We start from the raw sequence: 9,632 nt of genomic DNA, 5'->3' as shown, positions 1-9,632 counted from the left end.
TATATATATATATAAAATCTTAAGCCTTTTTATTCCCTTTTTTCTCCTTTCCCTCTCACTCCCCTCATTTCTTTTATTTTCTTTTTCTTTCTTTCCTTTTTTGAGACACTGTTAGGCTGGCCTTGAACTCACTATGTAGCTGAGGCTGGCCTCAAACTCACAGTGATCCTCCTGCCTTACTCTTCTTAAGTGCTGGGACTACAGGTGTGCACCACCATGCTTGGCATTCCCTTCATTTCTAGATCCCTTTCCCATTTATAAAAATCTATCTCCCTGTTTCCTATTGTCTTTTATTTTGCTATTAAAATTATACTTTGGCTTTCCCATATAAGAGAAGCCATGTGATATTTAATATTGTTTGTCTGATTTATTTTACTTAGCTTTATGGTCACAAAGTGCATCCATTTTCCTACAAATGATTCATCCTTCTTTATGACAGAGTAATGTATAAATATTATGTATAAATACCACATTTTCTCTTTCCATCTATTGATGGACCTATAAGCCATTTCCTAGATTTAGCTGTTATGAGTTGTGCTGCTATAAATATGAATATGCATATATCACTGTAATATGATGTTTTATTCTTTCTGGAAGTTACGTAGAAGGGGAATAAATGGGTCAAATGGAATTTCTAGTTTTAATTTTTTTGAGGAGTGTCCGTATTGATTTCCATGGTGGTTGTACTAGTTTACATTTCCACTTACAATGTAGCAGGATTCTCCCCACCACACAGCCTCTCCAGCATTTGTTATTATTTGATTTCTTGGTGATATAGCCATTTCTGGAGTAAGATAGAGTCTCAGTATTGTTTTAATTTGCATTTCTCTAATGTCTAGAGATATTGAACATTTTTTTCATGTATTTATTGGCCATTTATACTTCTTCTGAGAAGTGTATTCATTTTAGTTGCCCATTTTTTGATTTGGGTCTTTATTGGGAGGTCTAATTTTTTTAGTTCTTTATATATGTATTCTACATATTAGTCCTCTTTCTGATGAATAGCTGGCAAATATTTTTTATTCTGTAGATTATATCTTCACTCGTTGGTTGTTTCCTTTGCTGTACAGAAGCTTTTTAATTTGTGTAATCCCACTTGTTTATTCTTTATGTTATTCTTGGGCAATTGACATTCTGTTTACACAGTCCTTACTTGTTTTACATATTTATTAATTTAGCACTAACTAAGAAAATAGTTGTAGTGTTCTATATACTAGATAATGTTTTAAGAACAAAATAAATGTTTATCTAATTCTCAGGAGCTCATAGCCTATTATCAGAGAAAAACATCAAAAAATACTTAGAGCACATTTGGTACTATGACTTCAGTTTTCTTTGCTAGGCCCCAAGGGACAGATAGCTAGATATATATGAGAATGGTAGATATGTACAAAGTTCTAAGGAAACACAGAGGAGATAGTCTGGGCAAATGTACTTTTTATGGTATTAGCTTTAAGGCTTTGGGTACAGGTCCCAGTATAGCTACTTTTTTTTTTTTTTAAGGTACTGGTGATTGAACTCAAGACCTTGTACTTGCAAAGCAGGCAGCAGAATCACTGAGCTAAATCCCTGGCCCTGATAATTTTTAAACTGTGCTGGATCACATATGAGTATTTGAAATTATTTTATCTGCACATTTATACCCTACACATTTAAATCCCTGAACTCCATCTTCTTGTTGGTCTTCTGGTGATCTGAGAAGTGGTATCTACTAATAGAGTGACGATTCTAGGATTCTCTTAGTATGCTAGCTGAATTTGAGAAGAGAAATCAAAGACAGGATTCTCAAAAGACAGAGACAAAGAGACAAAGTCATACAATAGTTCTAGTTATATAGCACCTTCATTCTTCCCACCTGTCATTTTGGAGGCCTGATTAGCCCTTAATCCTTAACTTTCATCATTACTTCTTTTTTGTCCTTTTGGTACTGGGGATCAAACTCAGGACTTTGTGCTTGCGAGGCAGGTGCGGTGCCACTGAGCTAAATTCCCTGCCCTTATCATTACTTCTTCAGGGGTGAAATTATGGAGAACTTGAAATCAGTGAGGCAAACTCCTTAAACTTTGAAAATTTGATAAAAATTATTGACCTTTTATCCAGAAAGCTGCACTTGTATATTTCACACACTTGCTAAAATCCATTTAAAAATCTTGATCTAAACATTAAACTGGTAGTTTTCAACCTTTTTTTTTTTTTTGAATCATCACATCCATAGAAATAATACTCCACACTGGGATAAATTAATAGAAATTTGAAGACAGTTTCATGGTACTTGGTGAAAAAATTTGTTTTCTTTATATCAGATACTTTTAATGAGACAATAAAGGAAGTGTATTAAGGATGTAATATTGACTTAATATGAGTTTCCAAATAAAAGATCCTTAGGAATTTGATGAAAACCTGAGATTCCTTTTGTAAACATAATGTTTTTATACAGGGTTTTATGATTGAAGTTCCTACATGATGAGCAAGATAATTTAACAGTAATCTTCTTAAATTATTGATAATCATATGGATAAGACTTATTTCATACAAGTAGTTTATAAAACTTTTGAGTTTTTCAACAATTTAAAATTGCAGCATATTTTTCTCATTGCTCTTACTTTTTCCACCAGCAAATGTGATGTGAAAATCTCTTGTGATAATGTAACTGGATTAAGAAATCATTCAAATGGATAAAGAAAATGTGGTATTTATACACCATGGAGTTCTACTCTGTAAAAAGGATGGTCATTTGAAAATGGATGCACCTTGAGACCGTAATATTAAGTGAAATAAATCAGACACATAAACTTAAATATCTTATATGATAAATTCAAAGTATAAATAAAGACAATAAGAAATAGGGAGCTAGATCTTTGGCAAAATGTGAAGGGGACTAGATGTTAGGAGTGGATAGGGTAAGGGAAGGGGATGTAAAAAGAATTAAGATGTGTCATGTACATGTATCAACTACCCACAATGAATGTATTCACTGTGTACCACAAACATGTACTAAGAAAAAGAATCCATTCAGACTCTTACATCAAGTATATGTTGCAAAATAATGACAAATCTCTAATTTTCAGAGTATAACTATATTAGAGCAATAATTCTTCAGCTAACTTGGACATAACTAAAAAAGCACATCAGACATAAATGAAGGAAAAAAAATAGTGTATGCTTATATGACGAGAGAGTTTGGGAGCTGAGTTCATCTAAAGTTGGGCTTCCTTGCCTTTATTTACTGGCTACACCTGAGGCTGTGAATTCTATTTGTTGAGTATCTGGAACTTGCATTCCTCAGTAATTCTAAACCTCAATGTTCATGATAGGCAGCAATATGCACCATACCTGGCTTCTGAAAGGGATACCCTGGTGGTAGAATAAATATTCCTTGGCTTACTTAGTAAGTCCTTCATTACTAATACTAGTGGACCTTGAACCATATACTAGAGTAAGTCATCTCACTATAAGGGATATTTTCTGAGAATCCCTAGATCACATCCCTAGAATTGCTTTTGGTCAGAGGTGACTTATCTAGAAGTACTAACCACTCCAGTTTTTCCAGGTTACTCCTAGGGCTAAATAGATAATCATCTTGCAGTGTATATGTATCTCAATACATACCAAAAGAAGTGTGACTACAGTTTACACAGCTAAACTTGATCAAAGAGAAGGTGGGTTGATTTTTTAAAATATGAAATTGTGATTTTTGTATTTATTTATTTATTTGCGGTACCTGATATTGAGCTCAGGACCTTGCACTTGCAAGGCAGGCACAGTGCCATTGAGCTAAATCCCCAGCCCTATGGTTTTATTCTTGATAATCTATGCCTTTACATTTGAAATGACTTGAGCATAGTCACAAATATAAATTAGTATAGCACAGATGGAGTATATAAAAGTGACTTAGTATGATTGAACAGTGTTGTCTCCACTTGATTGTAATATTTCTTAAATTTTAATAATTTTTTACTAACTTCATATAATTGTCTATCCAGATAGGAGATAGAAAACACTGCATATAATTGTCTATCCAGACAGGAGATAGAAATGGGGTTAGGGATATAGCTTAGTGGTAAAGTGCTTGCCTAGCATTTGGCCTCACAGTGCTGGAACTCAGGTCTTTGGGGAGAAGGTGCTGTTCTGTGAAAGGCACTGCTCACCTGGTATTTGTGAGCCTAAAGGAGAGACTCCATGGAAACCAGGGTCTGGGATTCAGACCACTAAGGCAGATACACTGGCTGGCTTGTGTTGGTATCTTTGAGTCAATGAAAACTATAGAACCAGAGGAAAGCTACAAACTCCATTCAGCTATTGCTACAAAAAGGAATGCTGCTACCAAGATGGAGAAGCCATACTAGAGTGAAGCATACAGAAATCAAGACTACAAGAAACAGGAGATAGACAAGAAGCTAAATGGCAAGGCAAAGAGTCTGATCTCAAGCATGAAAGAAATGTGAAAATGGATGATTTTGGAGCTGAGACAATAATTAGTAACTGGTATCTTGATTGATACAGAAATTGATACCAGGAGTGAAATGGATCTGTCATACATATTTCCATATTCTTTATAATGACAGTTGTTTTAGTTTTTGCTTTTTGGTAGTGGGGATTGAATTTGGGACCTTGTGCTTGAGAGGCAGGCAGCAGAACCACTGAGCTAAATCCCTGACCCCGTAATGACAATGAAAGTAGTTAAGGACCTTGCTACTTCCTGTTCTTCAGATAAAATTAGCATACTGTCATCAGTTTATAACTAGATCAACATGTTGCTGTCTGAGAGGTCAATACACTCATATCTTTGTGGACTACATTATAGGAGAAAGCAAGTGAATTGATGTAGCCCTGAGCCAACGGCTTAGGGGACAAGTTGAACCCCCCTAGTCCCCAAATCTGAAATCCAAAATGCTCCAAAATCCAAATTTTTAAGTACCAACATGACACCAGTGTGTTGTGGAATTACTTCATGCATGATATTAAAAATACTGTATAACATCTAGGCTACATAAGATGCATATGAAATATAAATGAATTTCATATTTAGACTTGAATTTCATTCCCACGATATCATATTATGTGTATAAAAGTATTCCAAAATCTAAAAAAATGAGAACTCTGAAACACTTCTGCTCTTAATCATTTTGGATAAGGGATACTCAACATATATAGTGTTACCAGCCCTGCCAACAAAATGCTAACTGCTATTTCGTGCCAATTTATATGGAGAAGTAAATATAAAGGTTGGTCAATAGCTACATATTGGATGCTAGGGCTGTGTATATTTGCTTTGGTAAGAATACTTCATATGGAAGAGCAGCTGCAAACTGAAGCATAATTGGATTAAATGTATAATAATCTGCAGTCATTCTCCAAGATATGTCTGATTTCTTCACAGGCCATTTAGGCAAGTTAAGTTGGCATAGATTACTTCCATGACCCCACTTCTTTCAGATCTTTATTGTTGTCATTAATCTCTGTAATCCCTCATTCCTTCACCACACAGAAGCAGTATTTTTTATTTACTCTACTGGTGCTTTAGGAAGTGGGTCTCCCAAGGCCTCACCTTGGTCTTTTATACCAGCACGGTCCTTATTCTAGAAGCAGGAAGTCAGTGTGGAAGTTCTGCCAACTACCAATATCTCTATTCTAATTATACATTTAAAAACTGATAAAATTACCACAGAGTGGTTCTGTGACCTTATTTGAACCACTGTGAATTAGACTCACATTAAGATTTCACATTCTATCCATCCATCTTTTATTATGCTCTGTTTGTGCTTTGACTTACTCAATTGGGAGATACTGTGTGGTATTTAAGCTTGTGTGTCTGATTTATTTCACTCAACATAGATCTCTCGAAAATGGGAAGGGATCCAGGAACTCAAGGGTGAGTGAGAGAGGGAAGGGAAGAAGAAGTAACTAGAATTAAGATATGCCATGTATAGGAATCTAATTACCTCAATGAAATGTAAACTATATGTCATAACATGAGCTAAGAATAATAGTAGCAATAAAAATGAAAATGGGGAAAGGGGATATAGAGGCAAAGGAAGGAAGGTGGGTGGGAAGAGGAAGAGGGCTTAGAAAAAGAAAGCTGTATCATGTACATGTATCATGTACATGTACCCACTCCCCAAGATGAACGTAAATTTCATATACTACAAACATGTACTAATAATCTTTTTTAAAGGAACGGAGCAAAAAAATTCCATCCCTTACCTGGCCACCACAGCCCTCAATTAAAGTGGTAGACTTCAGGGGTATTTTGGGGTTTCAAGAATTAAAATCAAGTTAGAGCCAGTGTTACAAATCCTTAAAGAGCCTGAATATGCTCCTGGAGAAGTCTGGGACAAAGATTTTCAGTATATACTACTAGTAGTGCTTCAGTGAATGAGTTTTCCTCAAAGGGATCCATCTTTCCCTTCAGTTAAACTGAGTGCAAGATCAAAACATTGTGGTGACTAAAGTCATGTTTCTGGTATATAGACATGTACACGTAACACAGGCTTACACAGGGCACCGATATCCCCCCACACACATTATAATATATATTATATTATTTTGTTTTGTTTTGTTTTTTGGTACCGGGTATCAAACTCGGGTCCTTGTGCTTGTGAGGCAGGTGATGGCACCACTGAGCTAAATCCCCAGCCCACTAATATATTTTTAAATACTTTAGTAAAGGAGTGTTCCCTGAGTTCTCTTAGAGAGATTAAAGGATTGAGGGAGATATGCAGGCCATATGCAGTAAATTCATTCCAACATGCCTATCTCCCTAAGCCTTTGGATTTTCTCTGCATTATTCCAGAGAAGTTATGGTATCTCAGCTTAATTAAAAATAGGCCACTACGGAGGCCAAAGTTTCAGTGAACCTACCAAGTTAGCATCACTTTCAGCTGTATATACCAACACATTAAATCTATTATCTATTATAATTCTGATAAATGTACCCATATCAGTAATTTCTGTGCAATCTAGTACAATATTCTGTTCTTCTTGGTTTAACTTCCTTATAACATACTCCCATACATATTCCCTGAAGTTTTGCTAATATATAAGCAAATAGTGAAATTCCTTTGATTTCTTTCTCTTCAGATTTTATATTTGCTGTGCTGAAGCAGTTTAAAATATAATTTTAGTTATGGACCTTGTAACCCAAGATTTTCTTGAGGTAGGTTTAGAGGAAAATGGACTTTTCCTTAAAAGGCAGCCACCCCAGATGAGATTATTAGTGTTTTCAACTAAGAGAAAGCAAGTCTCTTCAAAAACAGGAGAACAAACTGTTTTCATTGAGAAGACTCAGGAATTTGAGATTCTCAGTCTCCTAGATCAACTAACTGACTGTCTCCATTTTAAATTTCAATGTTCCCCTTCTTCCCAATCACTGCCCCCTAGGGCTAGGGATTAAGCTCAGTGATTTCAGCACCTGCCCCAATCACTGCCCCTACTTTCACATATGCAACTTAGCTGTCATTTCAATTAACATAATTCTGCAGCCCACATAATTAAATTCTGTATTAAATTTTACTACTACTATTATTATTTTAAAATATCGGTTCTGTGACTATAAGAAATACTATAAAAGATTACAACTGCCATGAAAGCTCTTAGTAATAGTCTGTTTTCAGAAATTGACTCTGTCTGATATTAATATAACCACTGAAGGCTTCCTTTTAAGTTTGCATCATGGTATATCTTTTTCCTTTTAATCTACTTCACAGTCTTTTAAATCAAAAATATATTTTAATAGAAAGACTACTTTTGCATTTTTCTCTTCTTTAAGACTTTTTTTTTTTAAAGACAGGATCTTGTGTTTCCCAGATGGGTCTTGAACATCTGGGCTCCAGTGATACTCCTACCTCAGTCTTCCAAATCCCTGAAATTATAGGCCCATCCCACCATGTTGGCTCTTCATAAAATCTAACAATCTCTGATTTTTATTTACGATATTTATACCATTGACATTTAATGTGATTTTTACATGCATAGACTATTCTACTTTTTTTTTTTGCATATTGGAGGTTGAACTTGAGGATTTTGCATAAAGCTACATTTATTATTCCCCCACACCCACACTTTCTTTTTTAAATTTTGAGACAGGGTCTTACTAAATTACTAAATTGCCTTGGCAGGATGATCCTCCTGTGCCAGCCTTCAGAGTGCTGGGATTACAGGCATGTGCCATGAGGCCTGGTTTTTGTTTGTTCTCAATAATCTTTTCTTCTTTCCTTGCTCTTATGGATTGTGTTTTATTTCTTTTTATTTATATCAATGACTTATTAGTTATATCATTTTGCTTTTGCTGTATCTTTATATTTTAGTAAATGCTTTGAGATTTACAATTAAATCTTTAGCTTATTTTAGCGTACTCTTAAGATTGCAGCACTTTGCAGTATAAGTATGCTTACAATAGTATACTTCAGGCCTTGTGTGTCCCAGACAAGTACTCTAACACTAAGCTGCAACCCTGACGCTTTTTACTTTCATTTTGAGGTGAAGGTCTCACCAAGTTGCCTAGGCAGCCCTAAAACTTGTGATCCTTCTGTGTTAGCCTCTGGGAAAGCAGATTACAGGTGTGAGGCACCATGCCCAGATCATTCCCATTCTTTATGCTATTATTATCTAATAATAGTATGCATCTGCATGTGTTATATATCTCACAATACATTTCTGTTTTTTGCCTTAGGTAGTCAATTATATTTTAGGAAGGTTAAAAACAAAATGTCTTATTTTTCCAATATTTATACAATTTAAGTATTCTTCATTCCTTTATGTGATCCCAAATTTCTATCTGGTATCATATTCTTTTGGTAAAAAAAAAAAATGTCTTTACTCTTTCTTGTGAAAGTCTGCTGCCAATGAATCTTCTTCGCTTTTGTTTGTTTAAAAAATATTTTTCTTATTTTTTTGCCTTTATTTCAAAAGATATTTTCACTAGATATGGAATTCTAGGAAGACAGATTTTTATATCTTTGTTTATCTGTTCCCCATTTTAGAGCTTTCACTATTGTTTTCTGTTGTGTATAGTTTCCTTTTTTTCTTCTTTTTTCAGAATGGTTCTGCAGTTTGAACTGCAGTTTTATGTTCTTTGTTGTTGTTGTTGTATACAGTTTCTGATGGGTGGTTGGTCAGCCTTACTTTGCTCTTCTGTGTATAACATTTCTCATTTCTCTGGCTGCCTTCAATATTTTATCTTTATATTTTAGCCAGTTTTTTTGGTATATAGGTGTTTTGTATTTATCCTTCACGGAATTGTCAGAACTTCTTAGATCTACAGTTTGCTGTATTTCAAAAAATGTGGAAAATTATCAGTCATAAGTTCAAATTTCTTCCATCTTTCTCTTCTCATCTGGGATTCTTAATACATGTACATTAAAATGTTTAATATTTCCAAGTAGCTCTTAAATACTCTGTTGCTTATTTCTCACCATTTCTTCTACTTTTATTTTAGGCAAGATTACTTCAAGTGACCTTGTTCAAGGTCATCATGAATTTTTCTGCTGAGTTCAGTTTACTGATAAACCTATTTAAGGAATTCCTCACCTTGGATATTTTCTTTCTTTCTTTCTTTCTTTCTTTCTTTCTTTCTTTCTTTCTTTCTTTCTTTCTTTCTTTCTTTCTTTGTAGGTACTGGGGACTGAACTCAG

General features: G+C 34.6%; 1 protein-coding gene across 11 annotated transcripts in view; it reads left to right on the top strand.

Moving 5' to 3' along the window:
* The window catches only part of Efcab5 (EF-hand calcium binding domain 5), a 128,083-nt gene that overhangs the window by 3,140 nt on the left and 115,311 nt on the right, over positions 1-9,632 (top strand). Inside the window, exons 1-2 of one of the 11 annotated variants that reach the window (XM_010642230.1) lie at positions 3,576-3,659; positions 5,836-5,872. The exons of 9 other annotated variants lie outside the window; for them this stretch is intronic. The gene's annotated coding sequence lies outside the window, so the exon portion shown is untranslated. Of the gene's footprint in view, positions 1-3,575; positions 3,660-5,835; positions 5,873-9,632 lie in introns of those variants that run through there. One more of the 11 variants, XM_010642229.1, reaches the window with a different exon arrangement.

This window comes from Fukomys damarensis, unplaced genomic scaffold (genome assembly GCF_012274545.1).
Source record: "Fukomys damarensis isolate Sample0158 unplaced genomic scaffold, DMR_v1.0_HiC HiC_scaffold_13, whole genome shotgun sequence".
Classification (NCBI taxonomy): domain Eukaryota; kingdom Metazoa; phylum Chordata; class Mammalia; order Rodentia; family Bathyergidae; genus Fukomys; species Fukomys damarensis.
The sequence above is the reverse complement of the archived record's forward strand: the minus strand, read 5'-3'. Positions and strand labels throughout refer to the sequence as shown.